This window comes from Oncorhynchus kisutch, linkage group LG13 (genome assembly GCF_002021735.2).
Source record: "Oncorhynchus kisutch isolate 150728-3 linkage group LG13, Okis_V2, whole genome shotgun sequence".
Lineage (NCBI taxonomy): Eukaryota > Metazoa > Chordata > Actinopteri > Salmoniformes > Salmonidae > Oncorhynchus > Oncorhynchus kisutch.
The window spans coordinates 24610028-24630202 of record NC_034186.2 but is presented as its reverse complement, the minus strand read 5'-3'; the positions used below and the strand labels follow the sequence as shown (position 1 = coordinate 24630202).

The 20175-nt window shown below is 42.3% G+C and overlaps 1 protein-coding gene across 1 annotated transcript in view; it reads left to right on the top strand.

Moving 5' to 3' along the window:
• The first annotated feature begins 1193 nt into the window (after positions 1-1193).
• The window catches only part of LOC109903007 (cancer-related regulator of actin dynamics homolog), a 41611-nt gene continuing 22629 nt past the window's right edge, over positions 1194-20175 (top strand). The window contains exon 1 of the mRNA XM_031785804.1: positions 1194-1304. The gene's annotated coding sequence lies outside the window, so the exon portion shown is untranslated. The remainder of the gene's footprint in view (positions 1305-20175) is intronic.

Genomic DNA, 20175 nt, shown 5'->3' with positions numbered 1-20175 from the left:
GGGAGTGAAGTGTGAAGTCAATGAGACAATAATGCAAATTATAATAATATACACATTTACAACTGTAACAATGTCCATTAGGGGGTGTGGGCAGGGTAAATGTTTGTTGGGTGGTAGGAAGTCACGGGGGCAGGAGGGAGAAAGGGGGAGCAGATAGCTGCCTAGTGGCTATTCAGCAGCTTGATGGCCTGGGGATAGAAGCTATTAGCCAGTCTGACAGTTTTTGCCATGATACTCCTGTACTGTACAGGTCTGAGTGATGGAAGCAGGGAGAACAGGCCGTGGCTACCTGCCACAGAGGGAGGGCCCTCTGACCTTCTCATCCAATGGTTTTTGAGAAGAAGGCAAGGAGAGAGGACATGAGGAATCAAGGGAATGTATTGATATTCTCCCTGAGTCTGGGAGCTGACAGAGGAAGTGAAGGACTTGTGTATATATAAATGATTGATCCTATACCGACTCCTACTGGAAGACCAGCCTACCTACAGCTGCAAGCAGCTGTTTTCAGTTTCTGACCGCATTAGTTTCCAGCAGCATTTTTGCACATTGATCTGATAAAAGGTTGCCTACATTTTTTTCATGACTTTAAGCCTAGAACTATCAGGGTGGTGTTAAATCACTGAAATGGTCCCAAACTCTTTAGGCCTTTATGCTTTAGGAATTATTAAAGCACCCACTCCCATTGCAAGTAAAAAAATAGTAATTCATCTGGTTCCTTTTGCCAGGGTTGGCTCAAGATGCACAGTACAAAGAAGTCAGTCATGCCAGTCTTGATCAGAGAACAATAACGATGTGAATATGTTATGCGCACATTCTTCACATATCATTTTTTTCATAATATTTTGAGATCCATTGCACAACGGCTGACGGAAGGGAAATTTTGATTAGTGCAATACTAATTATACAAGACAGAAATATGATAACATATTGTAACAGACTGAGACAAACAAGCACCTCCACTCCGAATAAAATATTAGGCCTATACAAGATCAATAGCCAAAGCTATTTGTGTGAATATATGCTATATACAGGCAACCATTTTCGACCAACAGATCGCAGCGGAGATCGGTTGTGGACGTTAGGTGATTTTTGTGCCAAGCACAGCCTCCGCCAGCCCCACCCTCCCGCCTCATGTGCTTGCAGGTTTCTGTTCGATTGTCTGTGCGCGTTGCCGTGCGTGCGCGTCGGTGCGAGCACCCGCAGCATCAGTAACACAAAGAGGGTCGAAGAGCTGTGGATGGGAGATACAAGGCGCGGTGGGCAACTTCAAGACCGATTTGCGGGCAAACAAGATCACTTATAAGGTGGTGGGAGCTTGTCCTTTATTCTTGCATATTTTCTTAGTCATAAATGGTGTCTTTATTTTCAATAAGATGCTGACCTTGTCACAGCCTTTCATTTTCATTGACCTGCTGACGATTGCTCCATCGTTCAGAGATGTGTGTGCACTGGAAAAGGACAGTGTCGTTTAATTTGATTATAAATGCGTAAATATATTTGGCATGGCTAGAATTGTGGAGATCGTTTATGTTGGCTACTGTCTCAATTTACAGAAAGCATATTTGTGATAAAATATGAAATAAACGATAGATGCTTTGTTCTCCATATGCTTAAGACAGCCTTTTTATATCAATGTATAACCAGGATTGCAGCTCCTACGTTATATTATAAACCCTTATGTTTTATCCCTGCATCTCTTTGTTGGCTACCTGTGCTGTGCCATACCCTATTGTGTCATGGACCAGAGAGATGGCATTATGCTTTTCACGCAATATTGTTTCTACTCGTATCCCCAGATATCAGATGGAATGTCTAAAAACAGAAATCATTGTCTCAAACCTTGTAACACGGAAGGCGCTTAAACGCGGGTTTGTTGAGTTTCAGCCAATGGGTTTGGCCTCGTTTTCTTCAATGCAGCATGTACCGTTATAAATTGCAATTTTTCCTTTGATCTTAATATAGAGAACATGAATAATTGAATTTAGCCAGAAATTGACATTCAGAGCTGTTATCTGCAGTAAATACACTGTATCTCGGTTGGGTGATGCTGAGTTGTGTTCCTATCAGTTATGGTTGGCTTCTTTTGAGTAACTCATTAGCTTACACATTGTAGAGTAAGCAATATGATGATCCAGTAAGGCCCCATACCTTTATGTGTGATGTAGCCTGTAGAAAAACATCATTTTAAATGGCCAGCCATGTTTATGTCTCCAAGCCAGGGAGGGGAGCATTGTTGACATTAGGCCTCTGAGAGAGTTTCATATCTCATAGCACATATACTACCTTTCAAAAGTTTGGGGTCACTTAGAAATGTCCTTGTTTTTTAAATAAAAGCAAAAAAAATTGTCCATTAAAATAACATACAATTGATCAGAAATGCAGTGTAGACATTGTTAATGTTAATGTTGTAAATTACTATTGTAGCTGGAAACAGCTGTTTTTTTAATGGAATGTCTACATACAGTTGAAGTCAGAAGTTTACATAAACTTAGGTTGGAGTCATTAAAACACGTTTCTCAACCACTCCACAAAGTTCTTGTTAACAAACTATCGTTTTGGCAAGTTGGTTAGGACATCTACTTTGTGCATGACACAAGTAATTTTTCGAACAATTGTTTACAGACAGATTATTTCATACACTAAGTTGACTGTGCGTTTAAACAGCTTGGAAAATTCCAGAAAATTATGTCATGGCTTTAGGAGCTTCTGATAGGCCAACTGACACCATTTGAGTCAATTGGAGGTGTATCTGTGGATCAATTTCAAGGCCAACCTTCAAACTCAGTGCCTCTTTGCTTGACATCATGGGAAAATCAAAATAAATCAACCAAGACCTCAGAAAAACAATTGTAGACCTCCACAAGTTTGGTTCATCCTTGGGAGCAATTTCCAAACGCCTGAAGGTACCACGTTCATCTGTACAAACAATAGTACGCAAGTAAAAAACACCATGGTACCACACAGCCATCATAACGCTCAGGAACGAGACGCGTTCTGTCTCCTAGAGATGAATGTACTTTGGTGCGAAAAGTGCAAATCAATTCCAGAACAACAGCAAAGGACCTTGTGAAGATGCTGGAGGAAACAGGTACAAAAGTATCTATATCCACAGTAAAACGAGTCCTATATCGACATAACCTGAAATGCCACTCAGCAAGGAAGAAGCCATTGCTCCAAAACCGCCATAAAAAGACAGACTATGGTTTGCAACTGCACATGGGGACAAAGATCGTACTTTTTGGATAAATGTCCTCTGATCTGATGAAACAAAAATAGAACTCTTTGGCCATAATGACCATTGTTATTTTTGGAGGAAAAAGGGGGAGGCTTGCAAGCTGAAAAACATTATCCAAACCGTGAAGCACGGGGGTGGCAGCATTATGTTGTGGTGGTGCTTTGGTGCAGGAGGGACTGGTGCACTTCACAAAATAAATGGCATCATGAGGATGGAAAATTATGTGGATATATTGAAGCAACATCTCAAGACATTAGTCAGGAAGTTAAAGCTTGGTCGCAAATGGGTCTTCCAAATGGATAATTCCAAAGTTGTGCCAAAATGGCTTAAGGACAACAAAGTCAAGGTATTGGAGTGGCCATCACAAAGCCCTGACCTAAATCCTATAGAAAATTTGTGGGCAGAACTGAAAAAGCATGTGTGAGCAAGGAGGCCTACAAACCTGACCCAGTTACACCAGCTCTGTCAGGAGGAATTGGCCAAAATTCACCAAACTTATTGTGGGAATGTTGTGGAAGGCTACCCGAAACGTTTGACCCAAGTTAAACAATTTAAAGGCAATGCTACCAAATACTAATTGAGTGTATGTAAACTTCTGACCCACTGGGAATGTGATGAAAGATATTAAATCTGAAATAAATCATTCTCTCTACTATTATTCTGACATTTCACATTCTTAAAATAAAGTGGTGATCCTAACTGACCTAAGACAGGGAATTTTTACTCGGATTAAATGTCAGGAATTGTGAAAAACTGAGTTTAAATGTATTTGACTAAGGTGTATGTAAACTTCCGACTTCAACATTAGGTCTACAGAGGTCCATTATCAGCAAACATCACTCCTACTCCAATGGCACGTTGTGTTAGCTAATCCAAGTTTATAATTATAAAAGGCTACGATCATTAGGAAACCCTTTTGCAATCATGTTAGCACAGCTGAAAACCGTTGTGCTGATTGAAGAAGCAATAAACCTGGCCTTCTTTATACTAGTTGAGTATCTGGAGCATCAGCACTTATGGGTTCGATTACAGGCTCAAAATGGCCAGAAACAAATAACTTTCTTCTGAAACTTGTTTGTCTATTCTTGCTAACACAATGTGCCATTGGAACACAGGAGTGATGGTTGCTGATAATGGGCCTCTGTACGCCTATGTAGATATTCCATTAAAAATCTGCCGTTTCCAGCTACAATAGTCATTTACAACATTAACATTGTTTACTCTATATTTTTGATCAATTTAATGTTATTTTAATGGACAAAAAAAGTAGCTTTTCTTTCAAAAACCAAGACATTTCTAAGTGACCCCAAACTTTTGAACGGTAGTGTACATCGAACCCTAAATGACCTTAGAATGCCTAGGTCCATGTCTTAAATAAGACCAAAGTGCTTTGGCGAGAATAATTATATCCCTGCTTGGATGGATGGTTGGGTAGGTAGTTGATAAATTGTATTTGTATTTATTATGGATCCCCAGCAGCTACTCTTCCTGGGGTCCAGCAAAATTAAGGCAGTTTATACCATTTTAAAACATTATAATACATTCACAGATTTCACAACAGACTATGTGCCATCAGGCCCCTACTCCACCACTACCACATATCTACAGTGCTAAATTCATGTGTATGTATAGTGCGTGTGTGTGTGTGTGTGTGTGTGTGTGTGTGTGTGTGTGTGTGTGTGTGTGTGTGTGTGTGTGTATGCATGTGTCTGTGCTAATGTTTGTGTTGCTTCACAGTCCCCGCTGTTCCATAAGGTGTTTTTTAAAATCTGTTTTTAAATCAAATTTTACTGCTTGCGTCAGATACTTAATGTGCAATAGAGTTCCATGTAGTCATGGCTCTATGTAGTACTGTGTGCCTCCCATAAGAGACCTCTTGTGACATGTCTTGTGGGGTATGCATGGGTGTCCGAGCTGTGTGCCAGTAGTTTAGACAGACAACTCTCATTAATAAAAGTAGTAATGAAGTCAATCTCTCCTCCACTTTGAGCCAGGAGAGATTGACATGCATATTATTAATATTAGCTCTTTGTGTACATCCATGCAATTTTCCTAAGTCCTTTTTTTGTGGCACCTGACCACATGACTGAACAGTAGTCAAGGTGCGACAAAACTAGGGCCTGTACGACCTGCCCTGTTGATAGTGTTGTTAAGAAGGCAGAGCATCGCTTTATTATAGACAGACTTCTCCCCATCTTAACTACTACTGCATCAATATGTTTTGACCATGACAGTTAACAATCTAGAGTTACTCCAAGCAGTTTAGTCATCTCATCTTGCTCAATTTCCACATTATTTATTACAAGATTTAGTTGAAGTTTAGGGTTTAGTGAGTGTTCCGTTCCAAATACAATGCGTTTAGTTTTAGAAATATTTAGGGCTAACTTATTCCTTGCCACCCACTCTGAAACTAACTGCAGCTCTTTGTTGAGTCTTGCAGTCATTTCAGTCGCTGTAGTAATTGACGTGTATAGTGTTGAGTCATCCCCATAGATAGACACTCTGGCTTTACTAAAAGTGAGTGGCATGAAAGTTAGTAAAAATTGAAAAGAGCAAGGAGCCTAAACAGCTACCCTGGGGAATTCCTGATTCTAAATTGATTATATTTGATAGGCTTCCATTAAAGAACACCCTATGTGTTCTGTTAGACAATTAACTCTTTATCCACATTGTAGCACAGGGTGTAAAGCTATAACACATACATTTTTCCAGCAGCAGACTATGATCAATAATGTCAAAAGCTGCACTGAAGTCTAACAAGACAGCCCCCACAAACATTTTATCATCAATTTATCTCAGCCAATCATCAGTAATTTGTGTAAGTCTGTGCTTGTTGAGTGTCCTTTCCTATAAGCATGTTGAAAATCTGTTTTCAATTTGTTTACTGTAAAATAGCATTGTATCTGGTCAAACACATTTTTTCCCCAGAAGTTTACTAAGGGTTGGTAACAGGCTGATTGGTCGGCTAGTTGAGCCAGTAAAGGGGGCTTTACTATTCTTGGGTAGCGGAATGACTTTAGCTTCCCTCCAGGCCTGAGAGCACACGCTCCCTAGTAGGCTTAAATTGAAGATGTGGCAAATAGGTTTGGCAATATCGTCTGCTATTATCCTCAGTCATTTTCCATCTAGATTGTCATTGTTGATAGACAACAATAATTATTTCACCTCTTCCACACTGACTTTACAGAATTCAAAAGTACAATTCTTGTCTTTCATAATTTGGTCCGATATACTTGGATGTGTAGTGTCAGCGTTTGTTGCTGGCATGTCATCCCTAAGTTTGCTTATCTTGCCAATGGAAAAAGTAATTAAAGTAGTTTGCAATATCAGTGGGCTTTGTGATGAATGAGCCATCTGATTCAATAAATGAAGGAGCTGAGTTGGCCCCAAAGCTTTTTACTATCATTCTTTGTATAATTTATCTTTGTTTCATAGTGTAGTTTATTTTTATTTAGTCACATGATTTCTTAATTTGCAGTACGTTTGCCAATCAGTTGGGCTGCCAGACTTATTTGCCATTCCTTTTGCCTCATCCCTCTCAACCATACCATTTTAAAATTCCTCATCAATCCAAGGGGATTTAACAGTTTTTACAGTCATTTTCTTAATGGGTGCGTGCTTATTAGTAACTGGAATAAGTAGTTTCATAAACTTCTTGTATGACCTCTTATACACTATATATTCCCAGTCTTTGGAACATAGTTTTTTTTGGTAATCACTACATCCTATGGATTTGGATACTGCTTTAAAGCAAATATCAAGAAAAACCAAAGTTTCAGTAACTACCTTGCGAAGGTGTAAGGTCCTCTGCCTTTGACCAAAGTGCTTGTTGTTTCTCAGATTGTACAGTCAAGTCGTCTCTTGCTAGACAGAAACGTAATTTGTCAAAGACATACAGTATTGCTATGTTGTTTGTTTATACATTTGGGTCTGTAACCCTTGGCATCTATGGTGAGGCAGGCTACATGTAGCAAATAGTGTTATTGATATACTGTAAGAAAATACAAATGGAAATGAGCTCGGTATATTTAAAATAGCATATCGAGGGTATGTCAGAAAACTATATCTCTGTGGCACACAGTGTAATTACATCACTTGATTCCTTCCCAGGTCTGTCCTAATTGTTATCTGGCCCTCTGTGCTGTAAGTTTTGGACTCCTTAGTGGAGTGGCCCTCTGTGCTGCGGTCTAAGGCACTGCATCTCAATGCAAGAGGTGTCACTACAGTCTCTGGTTCAAATCCAGGCTGTATCACATCTGGCCGTGATTGGGAGTCCCATAGGGCGGTACACAATTGGCCCAGCGTCACTGGGGTAGGCTTTCATTGTAATTAAGAATTTGTTCATAACTGACTTGCCTAGTTAAATAAAACTATAATATTACGTTTTGACCGATTTGGTGAATTGACATGCATCCTGTTTTCCCAGCATTGCCTACAAACTACTCTATGGAGTTTTTAAAATATATATACATTCAGTACTGGCTCCCTCTTCCATAAGTGGATCTAAGCCCTTCCTATGAAGTATGATCCATGAGCCTCTTGCAATGGCATCTGATCCAATCACACTATTCAAACACGACAAAATCCCTGTAGTACCACAGACTTAAATCCATCAGGACATTCCTGAATTGGACCAGCTTATCATAATGCATCATCGGACAGGCCAATCACACTGGAGGAATTCCAATAATTTGCGTTCAAATTAAAAGCCACACTTATGATCCCTGAATGAATGAATGCCTTACGATATAAGAAAAAAAGGCTGCAACTGTATGACTGAGAATCATCGCTGCAGGCTGTTGATCTTGGCCTGTAAACCTCCCAGCTCATGTAATGTTGAATGATTTAGACTTATTCTCCTCTCCATTCCCCTTCTGTGTTTTGTGGGAGTTTCTATGAATTAAGCCAGTCAGAGAGCAGTGAGTCTATGATGTGTTATACTTTTGTAATGTCAGACAGCCTCCAGGCTGGTAAAGCCCCATCATTACTACTGTACTTTATATCACTATGAGGCTGTAGTGTGATACTACTGCCAATTCCCTCCTGTAACACAACACCGTTCCAACCCCATTATGATGCTGGAGGAGACCGTTACAACTGTGAAATGATTATGGATGACTTGTAGCTAAATAAGATTATTTGTTATCTGTTGAGGTTACTGTAAATGATCTCAGATTACAATAAAACATATTACTCGATGGAACTCGTATAGCTTTACCCTATAATGGAATTTGGTGTTAAGTCCAATAAAGCATTGTCAGTCTATGATCATCCTGTGACATCTCTTTAGATCTAATGAGTTCTAACCCGCTCAGAATTGTATATTCCTATGAAATATCATGTTACTGTTAGAACCCTTTGACAACATAATGATTCCACCAGCATATTCTCAGTGAAGGTGTCCACAAAGGCTCTGAATTCCTCAAGACTGCAATGCAGGTCTCTTGACATTAGAGAAGTTCTATGGGAGACTGCAATAACATTATGAAGCATGAGGACTATAATGGGTACAGATACAGTTACACACACATTTACAGTTAATTCACAATGATTGGCTGTGTGTGCGTGCGTCAGCCAGTTGAAATGATGAATGCCACTTTGTTCTCACCCTGCACTGGCTGATCTGGCTAAGAAACAAAGTATCACTTTGTGCCTCTTCAGCAACAGACATAGCAGAACACACGGCATCTAGCCTATCACAGGCCAAAAGACGACCCCTCCCTCTCCTCAGAGACACTTTCTCCTGCCCACTCACACATTTACAGTGCCTTCAGAAAGTATTCATACCCCTTGACTTATTCCACATTTTGTTGTGTTACAACCTGAATTCAATCATTTTTTTCTCTCTCACATGTCTACACATAATGACAAAGTGAAAACATGTTTTTAGAAATGTTAGCAAATTTATTGAAAATGAAACTCAGAAATATCTAATTTACATAACTATTCAACCCCCTGAGTCAATACTTTGTATATACAGCTTTGGATCCGATTACAGCTTTGAGTCGTCTTAGGTATGACTGTATCAGATTTGCACATCTGGATTTGGGGATTTTCTCCCATTCTTCCTTGCAGATATTCTCAAGCAGCTGTTAAGTTAGATGGGACGCTGCAGTGAGCAGCAATCTTCAAGTCTTTCCACAGATTTGTAATGGGATTCAAGTCTGGGCTTTGGCTGTGCCACTCAAGGACTTTCACATTCTTGTTCTGAAGTCATTCCAGCATTGCTTTGGCTGTATGCTCTGGGGTCATTTTTACTGTTGGAATGTAAATCTTCACCCCAGTCTAAGTTTTTTTGCACTCTGAAGCTAGTTTTCATCAATGATTTGCCTGTATTTGGCCCCATTCATTGTTCCCTCTATCCTTACCTGTCTCCCAGTCCCTGTTGCTGAAAAGCATACCAATAGCATGGTGTGTATGTGTGGAACAGCCACACATACACACCACTCACATAGAGATATCTTTGCACACAGATACGACAGCAGCAAGGTAAGACTGCATTCTTATGCACAGAAACTGACATTATTGCTCTTTAAACATCATTCAAGATCATCTAACATTAATTAACATTAATGTATGAACAGTACACAATGATAGAAGCACTGTTAGTTTGCTCTTGACTCTAATCAACAAATAGCAGGATCGTATAATGCTCTCAACACAACACATTAAATCATATTTGAACAAAACTGCATTTTACATTTCTTCCTGGTAAATAGATAATGTAATACTGTATACTGTATCCTCCAAGTTCATAGGATGAAAATAATTTACCAGGTAAATTGACAGAGAACACATTCTCATTTACAGCAACGACCTGGGGAATAGTTACAGGGGATGAATGAGCCAATTAGAAGCTGGGGATGATTAGGTGGCCATGATGGTATGACGCCAGCTGGGGAATTTAGCCAGAACACCGGGGTTAACACTCCTACTCTTACTATAAGCGCCACGGGATCTTTAGTGACCACAGAGAATCAGAACACCCTTTTAATGTCCCATCCGATCGACAGCACCCGACACAGGGCAACATCCCCAATCACTGCCCTGGGGCATTGGGATATTTTTTAGACCAGAGCAAAGAGTGCCTACTACTGGTCCTCCAACACCATGTTCTGCATCATCTGGTGTCCCATCCAGGGACCAACTGGCCTTAACTTCAGAGGCAAGCCAGCAGTAGAATGCAGGGTGGTATGCTGCAGTAGGTAACATGAAAACCGGTTTGCACATGAAGTGTCAGCCTCACATCACTGTGCCATTGTGAGATGTCCAGTGAGAGAAAAAAAGCCTATTTGTTTGTTTTTGTTGTCATTGCATGGCACACGATGGAAGCCTATTACCTCACTAGTGGTCAGTAGGGTAATGATAACCCTGCTGGTCATGTGACTGCTACGTTGTGTGTCTCACGCTCTCTCCCACAATCCAACCATCTCTCTTCTGCTACTCTTCACATCTAGACTTCAACTTCATGTTGTTTTTTCATCCCTTCTATCTTTCTTTCTCTAGCCTATCCTTTTATCTTTTTCACTCCAACTGTTATATTAAAGCTGATGTTGTCGCTCTCGGTTTTATAGATCATATATACTTGCATATGGTAAGACTTGCTCAATATTAAGCTGATCCACCCCTTAACATTAAACATTTTAAATACTTGCAGTATGGTGACAGACCGCATCATTTGGCCATCATACTTCTGTGTATGTACACTACCGTTCAAACGTTTGGGGTCACTTAGAAATGTCCTTGTTTTTGAAAGAAAAGCACATTTTTTGTCCATTAAAATAACATAAATCGATCAGAAATACAGTGTAGACATTGTTAATGTTGTCAATGACTATTGCAGTTGGAAACGGCTGGCTTTTAATGGAATATCGACATAAGCCTACATAGGCCCATTATCAGAAACCATCACTCCTATGTTCCAATGGCACGTTGTGTTAGCTAATCGAAGTTTATAATTTTATCATCATTAGAAAACCCTTTTACAATTATGTTAGCACATCTGAAAACTGTTGTTCTGATTAAAGAAGCAATAAAGCTGGTCTTCTTTAGACTAGTTGAGTATCTGGAGCATCAGCATTTGTGGGTTCGATTACAGGCTCAAAATGGCCAGAAACAAAGAACTTTCTTCTGAAACTCGTCTGGACAAGCCTCTTGATCTCTTTGGTGTCTCCTTCATTACTGATTTGCCAAGAGGATTTTGCCATGGAAACCGGAGGTTGCTAAACTTCAGATATTTTTCATCAGTGTATGGAGAGAAGAGAGAGGGCAGCAAAGAGAGGGATAAATGTTACACTAACAACCCTGTTGTCATGTATTGTGAAGCATTGCAGACATTATTAGCACTTTAGTCAATAACAACTGATATTCTGTAACCAAGAAGAGGCCCTTACCTGAATCTATGGATTATATGTCCCTCTTGTTCCCCGCTCCCACCATGCTACAGTACATGTAGTACTACTGACTCAGACTTCTTCCTCATCCATAACTTCAATTACTTTAGTTGCCTTGATGTCATACCTTATCTCCATCCTATATCCCTAACTCTCGATAGAGTGCCTTAAGCAACCCTAATAACTTTAATAACAACCCCAAGGCTGCTGTTTACCTTTCTGTTTGTATTTCCCTTTGTTTCTCCCAAAGCCCCAGAGAGAGGAGGCAACAGCAGCAGCGCCGCTGGCCTGGTCTGGGTAAAAGAGACAGACATTGTGAAGAAGGGCAGATCGATGTTCCCTAAGATTTTACTGCAGTGGTGCGCAGCCCTGTCGAGTTGTGCCGTTGAAATAGGTAAAGGGTTACACTGCTGCATCGCATCCATGCGCTTCGACAATGACAACAAGCTGTTTACGCAGAAAAGCTATACGGCACTTTAGCCGACCCATTGCGCTATCATGGCACTGACTTATGCTATTGAGCTATGGCTGTTAGCTGTCCGACTATGCTTATGGCTATAACCAGTGCTATGAAGCCATGGTGTAGGGCTGTGTCACAGAGGAGGGATGTGGAGCTGTTGGGTGGCTACACAGCAGTGTGATGCTATACTACTGCCACTCTGTGTTGCAGCTGTACCCTTGTCAAAGGCATCTCTCTCTCTCTCTGCTTCTGCAGAGCACATAGCCGCTCCTCGTGCTTCTCTCATCCTATCTGCAGCTCTGCTCTCAAGTCTGTCTACTGCGTGCCAACGCACGCACACACGCACACAGACACCCACACGCATGTACACACTCACATACACGCACGCACGCACACACAGACACCCACGCGCATGTACACACTCACATACACGCACGCACTCACGCACACAGACACCCACGCGCATGTACACACTCACATACACGCACGCACACACACACAGACACACACATGCAGACAAATGCACGCACGCACACACACACAGACACACACACTGTCTCATTGCCACGCAGACACCTGCTCAACATACACTCTCATGTGGTCAGTTCAGCTAAAGCTATTATACTCACACACCGCATATATACGTCCATATCCACACACATACTGTACACACACATACTGTACACAAACATACTGAACACACACATACTGTACACAAACATACTGTACACACATACTGTACACGCTTTCACACCATTCACATAAATATACAGTACACTAACACACGTCATTACAATAAATAACACAATCTCTCTCTCACACATCAATACACACAGTATACTCCAACACATTCCCTCTCTTACATCTCCACATACATCTCCTTGTTCTGTGCTAACTAGAGTCAGTCAGTAGAAAGAGCCATTCTGAGTGAGGCATTTCTGAGAGGCTCTGTCACCCTCAGGAAGGAGAAGCATTGAGCAGAGGGAGTACAGCACGTTACTGATCCTTCTGGGGATGGGATCATTTTCTCTGTCTGTCTCTCTCTCTCTTTCTCCATGTCTCTATCCCTCTCTTTATCTCTCTCTATCCATCTTTCCCTCTACTCCCCTCTCTCTCTGTCTTTCCCTCTACCCCCCCTCTGTCTTTCCCTCTACCCCCTCTCTCTCGGTCTTTCCCTCTACCCCCCCCCTCTCTCTCTTTCCCTCTACCCCCTCTCTCTCTCTGTCTTTCCCTCTACCCTCTCTCTCTCTGTCTTTCCCTCTACCCCCCCTCTCTCTGTCTTTCCCTCTACCCCCTCTCTCTCTCTGTCTTTCCCTCTACCCCCCTCTCTCTGTCTTTCCCTCTACCCCCTCTCTCTCGGTCTTTCCCTCTACCCCCCTCTCTCTCTCTTTCCCTCTACCCCCTCTCTCTCTCTGTCTTCTCTCTACCCCCCCTCTCTCTGTCTTTCCCTCTACCCCTCTCTCTCTCTCTGTCTTTCCCTCTACCCCCTCTCTCTCTGTCTTTCCCTCTACCCCCCTCTGTCTTTCCCTCTACCCCCTCTCTCTCGGTCTTTCCCTCTACCCCCCTCTCTCTCTCTGTCTTTCCCTCTACCCCCCCTCTCTCTGTCTTTCCCTCTACCCCCTCTCTCTTTCTCTGTCTTTCCCTCTACCCCCCCTCTCTCTGTCTTTCTCTCTACCCCCTCTCTCTATCTCTGTCTTTCCCCCCTCTCTTTCTCAATACTGTCTCACACATGCCAGGCTTCTGGCCCAAGGGATTGGGATTTACACAACATGTGTTTCCACTGTACATGTGAAAGCCGGAGGCTCAACAAAGTGCAGAGACTGATGAGAGGTGTTGCAGCCAACAAAGTGCAGAGACTGATAAGAGGTGTTGCAGCCAACAAAGTGCAGAGACTGATGAGAGGTGTTGCAGCCTACAAAGTGCAGAGACTGATGAGAGGTGTTGCAGCCTACAAAGTGCAGAGACTGATGAGAGGTGTTGCATCCAACAAAGTGCAGAGACTGATGAGAGGTGTTGCAGCCAACAAAGTGCAGAGACTGATGAGAGGTGTTGCAGCCAACAAAGTGCAGAGACTGATGAGAGGTGTTGCAGCCAACAAAGTGCAGAGACTGATGAGAGGTGTTGCAGCCAACAAAGTGCAGAGACTGATGAGAGGTGTTGCAGCCTACAAAGTGCAGAGACTGATGAGAGGTGTTGCAGCCAACAAAGTGCAGAGACTGATGAGAGGTGTTGCAGCCAACAAAGTGCAGCGACTGATGAGAGGTGTTGCAGCCAACAAAGTGCAGCGACTGATGAGAGGTGTTGCAGCCAGAGGGCTGTGTGTGTGATTGAGGTGTTGAGACAATTGGTTGGTGAGATAAAAACAGCATCTTTCATTTGAATCTATTTTTTACAACATTATGTTTCTTAAATTGTCTCTGTTAGTGGTGAACATGGTGAACCATGTGGTTTTGTTCAGAAGTTGCACTGCTGTCATGTGTGATGGGTGTTATTCACATTGTGATTAGGTGGAGGATCTCTAATCGAATGCAGGTCTGGAGGAACAAAGGACTTCCCTGCTGGGCTAACACGTTATCCACAGCTTCAGTGAGAGAAGGAGATAGTTGAGAGAGGGAAGTAGAGAGAGAGTACTGTGAGTATTCTGTGATTTGCTCAGTTAGGATTATCTTGATTTGAAAGATGTGTAATTTTCATGAACACTTTAATTTAATTGCATCCCTTTTCTGAGCTATGTAAGGTGTTTGTTTGGCTATCTAAGCAATCGTTATATATATATATATATTCTTTTTTGTTACCTTTATTTAACTAGACAAGTCAGTTAAGAACAAATTTACAATGACAGCCCAACCCGGACAACGCTGGGCCAATTGTGCGCCACCCTATGGGACTCCCAATCACAACCGGATGTGATACAGCCTGTGATACAGCCAGGTAGAATTGTCATTGCCAGGTAGAGGATAAGAGGCCTAGGGAGAGAGAGGAGGGCAAGGGACAAGTGTGCTATTCAAACTGCACACTTTGCATGAACTCTCATGTTTCTCCCTTCACTCAGTGAGTGCTGCTCTGTCATCTCCTTTTCTCCTTCCTTACACGGGACAGGACTCACACTCTCACACTAAAGATGACAACAATATGTGTCGTTACCATTGCTAAGGACGCCAGGGAAACTAAGCGTGACACTCATTTATCCAAAAGCCCAGGTAAATATATATATATATTTTAAAGTGATTTTAGACAAGACCTTAAAGTGATTGGACTCAGACTAGAATTAATGATAACCTTGGGAGAATACAAGGAGGCCTTTGTTGGCTTATATTTATACCTCTTTTTAACTGTCTCTTTAAGAAATGCATGGTGTGGTGATGCAGTGATGGGTTGTACAGTAACTGATATCAAAAGCTTACAGGGCGTATCTTAGACTGATGGTTTAAGGCATCTGTGTGACCCTGTGTGTGATTTCTGCACTCTGTACCTACGTTTATCACCTATTGATATCTACTTTCCTATGGTGAATTAATACATTCTGAAAGGATGTAATTGAAAGGACAAAAACTAAAGGAAATAAAGCAACATATCAGGACAGCGAGCAACACTGTAGATTATTGATTATCCAAGCTAAAGTAAATAACTGAAATTGATCAGTGGAATAGTTTTAGTTAACAACTCTGAATATGGACCTACATAAATCAATACACAGCCTGAGCCCATATCTCTTCACTCTAGGCTTAGGCTTGAAAATGTCCTTTCTGCATTTACAGACAGCCCGATGTGATGTTAGGCTATAGTTCAAAATATAGGTCTGTGTTGATAGTAGAGAGTAATAATAGCTTTACTATGTAGTCGATTATGTTTCATGCTGACCATTCAGACTTAACCCTAGTAGACGTGTGGAATGCTACTGGTTGTTCTACTCTGCTGAAAATATGTCCTTTCTGGTTTCATTTTTAAAACTTTATTTAACAGTTAAGAACAAATTCTTAATTACAACAGCCTAGGAACAGTGGGTTAACTGCCTTGTTCAGGGGCAGAACAACGGATTTTATTTCGATCTAGCAACCTTTAGGTTACAGACCCAACAATCTAACCACTAGGCTATCTGCTGCCCCATGCATGAGTGTGTGAGCACGCCAGGGGCAGTGAGTGCAGTATGGGCCAGCCAGTGAAACAGAGCAGAAGCAGTGTAGTATGGGCCAGCCAGCGAAACAGAGCAGAGGCAGTGCAGGACAGGCCCTAATGCTGGGAAGAATAGGGCATCATCCACAGTAGAACACTCGGTACTTCCCCAGAGGGAGAAACAGTCAAATCAAAGTTTATTATTGTCACGTGCGCCAAATACACCTTAAGGTGAAATGCTTACTTACAGGCTCTAACCAATTGTGCGAAATAAAGGTGTGTGTGTGTGTGTGTGTGTGTCAGGGGGTAAGTAATGAAATTAAACAACAGTAAAAATACATTTGAAAATAAGAGTAGCAAGGCTACATACAGACACCGGTTAGTCAGGCTTATTGAGGTAGTATGTACATGTAGGTATGGTTAAAGTGACTATGCATATATGATGAACAGAGAGTAACAGTAGCGTAAAAAGAGGGGTTGGCGGGAGGTGGGTCACAATGAAGATAGCCGGTTAGCCAATGTGCGGGAGCACTGGTTGGTCGGGCCAATTGAGGTAGTATGTACATTAATGTATAGTTAAAGTGACTATACATATGATAAACAGAGAGGAGCAGCAGCGTAAAAGAGGGGTTGGGGGGGCACACTATGCAAATAGTCTGGGTAACCATCTGGTTACCTGTTTAGGAGTCTTATGGCTTGGGGGTAAAAACTGTTGAGATGCCTTTTTGTCCTAGACTTGGCACTCCGGTACCGCTTGCCATGCGGTAGTCGAGAGAACAGTCTATGACTGGGGTGGCTGGGGTCTTTGACCATTTTCAAATCAAATCCAATTTTATTTGTCACATACACATGGTTAGCAGATATTATAGCGAGTGTAGCGAAATGCTTGTGCTTCTAGTTCTGATAATGCAGTAATAACCAACGAGTAATCTAACCTAACAATTCCACAACTACTACCTAATACACACAAGTGTAACGGGATAAAGAATATGTACATAAAGATATATGAATGAGTGATGGTACAGAACGGCATAGGCAAGAAGCAGTAGATGGTATCGAGTACAGTATATACATATGAGATAAGTAATATAGGGTATGTAAACATTATATTAAGTGGCATTGTTTAAAGTGGCTAGTGATACATTTTTTCCATCAATTTCCATTATTAAAGTGGCTGGAGTTGAGTCAGTATGTTGGCAGCAGCAACTCAATGTTAGTGGTGGCTGTTTAATAGTCTGATGGCCTTGAGATAGTGTTGGAGGAAATTATAGTTGAAATGATTAATTATGTATACATTTAAATTAGAACCAGTTATTTTAATACTATTATGTTGTGGTATGAAATGTATGGGTTCTTGGTTAAGCTGTTACTGAAAATGTAAGTAAAACAAATTAATTGTCTGTACCTTTGCGGGAAAGGGAGAAGGATGACATATATATATTTTTAGACAGATTGGAATGTTTGTTTTATGAGGGGAGTAGAAGACAATTTCCAGACCTGAAGACACTGCGCTATTGTGTGGATCGGAGAGGGTGTGAGGAACTGATGACGTCATTTTATGTTCTCTCTTTAAAATGTAATGTTCTTTGTATATTGGGTCAGTACTCACTTGAATTAAACGCTGTTACCTGACTTTTAAGACTGGTCTCGATCTATTTCATGCATAATTAATGAATTTACAACTCATTAATGAAATAGAGAGAGTGCGAATTTGGTTTTGGCAACAAAACATATAGGAATTTAGAATTCCTCTAACAGATAGAAGCTGTTTTTCAGTCTCTCGGTCCCTGCTTCGATGCACCTGTACTGACCTCGCCTTCTGGATGATAGCGGGGTGAACAGGCAGTGGCTCGGGTGGTTGTTGTCCTTGATGATCTTTATGGCCTTCCTGTGATATCGGGTGGTGTAGGTGTCCTGGAGGGCAGGTAGTTTGCCTCCAGTGATGCGTTGTGCAGACCTCACTACCATCTGGAGAGCCTTACGGTTGTGGGCGGAGCAGTTGCCATACCAGGCGGTGATACAGCCCGACAGGATGCTCTCGATTGTGCATCTGTAGAAGTTTGTGAGTGCTTTTGGTGACAAGCCAAATTTCTTCAGCCTCCTGAGGTTGAAGAGGCGCTGCTGCGCCTTATTCACAACGCTGTCTGTGTGGGTGGACCAATTCAGTTTGTTCATGATGTGTACGCTGAGGAACTTAAAACTTACTACCCTCTCCACTACTGTCCCGTCGATGTGGATAGGGGGGTGCTCCCTCTGCTGTTTCCTGAAGTCCAGAATCATCTCCTTTGTTTTGTTGACGTTGAGTGTGAGGTTATTTTCCTGACACCACACTCCGAGGGCCCTCACCTCCTCCCTGTAGGCCGTCTCGTCGTTGTTGATAATCAAGCCTACCACTGTAGTGCCGTCCGAAAAACTTGATGATTGAGTTGGAGGCGTGCATGGCCACGCAGTTGTGGGTGAACAGGGAGTACAGGAGAGGGCTCAGAACGCACCCTTGTGGGGCCCCAGTGTTGAGGATGTTGTTACCTACCCTCACCACCTGGGGGCGGCCCGTCAGGAAGTCCAGTACCCAGTTGCACAGGGCGGGGTCGAGACCCAGGGTCTCGAGCTTGATGACGAGTTTGGAGGGTACTATGGTGTTAAATGCTGAGCTGTAGTCGATGAACAGGCATTCTCACATAGGTATTCCTCTTGTCCAGATGGGTTAGGGCAGTGTGCAGTGTGGTTGCGATTGCGTCGTCTGTGGACATTTTCGGGCGGTAAGCATATTGGAGTGGGTCTAGGGTGTCAGGTTGGGTGGAGGTGATCTGGTCCTTGACTAGTCTTTGAAAGCACTTCATGATGACGGTTGTCGTTTAGCTCAGTTACCTTAGCTTTCTTGGGAACAGGAACAATGGTGGCCCTCTTGAAGCATGTGGGAACAGCAGACTGGGATAAGGATTGATTGAATATGTCCATAAACACACCAGCCAGCTGGTCTGCGCATGCTCTGAGGACGCGGCTGGGGATGCCGTCTGGGCCTGCAGCCTTGCGAGGGTTAACACGTTTAAATGTTTTTCTCACGTCGTCTGCAGTGAAAGAGAGTCCGCAGGTTCTGGTAGCGGGCCGTGTCAGTGGCACTGTATTGTCCTCAAAGCGAGCAAAGAAGTTATTTAGTCTGTCTGGGAGCAAGACATCCTGGTCCGCGACGGGGCTGATTTTCTTTTTGTAATCTGTGATTGACTGTAGACCCTGCCACATACCTCTTGTGTCTGAGCCGTTGAATTGCGACTCTACTTTGTCTCTATACTGACGCTTAGCTTGTTTGATTGCCTTGCGGAGGGAATAGCTAGACTGTTTGTATTCGGTCATGTTTCCGGTCATCCTGCCCTGGTTAAAAGCAGTGGTTCGCACTTTCAGTTTCACATGAATGCTGCCATCAATCCACGGTTTCTGGTTTGGGAATGTTTTAATCGTTGCTGTGGGTATAACATCGCCGATGCACTTTCTAAAGAACTCGCTCACCGAATCAGCGTATTCGTCAATGCTGTTGTTGGACGCAATGCGGAACATGTCCCAATTCACATGATTGAAGCAGTCTTGAAGCGTGGAATCAGATTGGTCGGACCAGCATTGAACAGACCTGAGCATGGGAGCTTCTTGTTTTAGTCTCTGTCTGTAGGCTGGAAGCAACTAAATGGAGTCATGGTCAGCTTTTCCGAAAGGAGGGCGGAGGAGGGCCTTATATGCGTTGCGGAATTTAGAATAACAATGATCCAGGGTTTTACCAGCCCTGGTTGCGCAATCGATATGCTGATAGAATTTAGGGAGTCTTGTTTTCAGATTAGCCTTGTTAAAATCCCCAAGCTACAATGAATGCAGCCTCGGGATATGTGGTTTCCAGTTTACATAGAGTCAAATAAAGTTTGTTCAGGGCCATTGATGTGTCTGCTTGGGGGGGAATATATACGGCTGTGATTATAATCGAAGATAAT